The following is a 403-nucleotide window of genomic DNA, read 5'->3' on the forward strand; positions in this document are numbered from 1 at the left end:
AGGCTCCACGCAGTCAGTCTGAACCCGGAACCATGTGGTTGAGAAGCAAGCGTCTTACCACATAACCATGTCTGCCACTATGTGTGTGTGTGTGTGTGTGTGTGTGTGTGTAAATGTATTCACAGAGAGAAGAGAGAGAAAGAGAGAGAGGGAAACACAAAGAGAGTGAGAGAGAGAGACAGAAAGAGAAAGCAGAAACAGAGAGGGAAGGAGAAAATAAGAGAGATGAATGTATGTATGTATGTCAACCCTCTCTCCCTCCTCACATACAGTTATAGATGTGGGGGTGCCTGAATATAGATTTAACAATATAAAAACTTGTATACAAATAAAACAAATACATACACACTCACACACACACACACACACACACACACACACACACACATACACACGCAAACAA

This window comes from Octopus bimaculoides, chromosome 11, assembly GCF_001194135.2.
Source record: "Octopus bimaculoides isolate UCB-OBI-ISO-001 chromosome 11, ASM119413v2, whole genome shotgun sequence".
NCBI classification, from domain to species: Eukaryota; Metazoa; Mollusca; class Cephalopoda; order Octopoda; family Octopodidae; genus Octopus; species Octopus bimaculoides.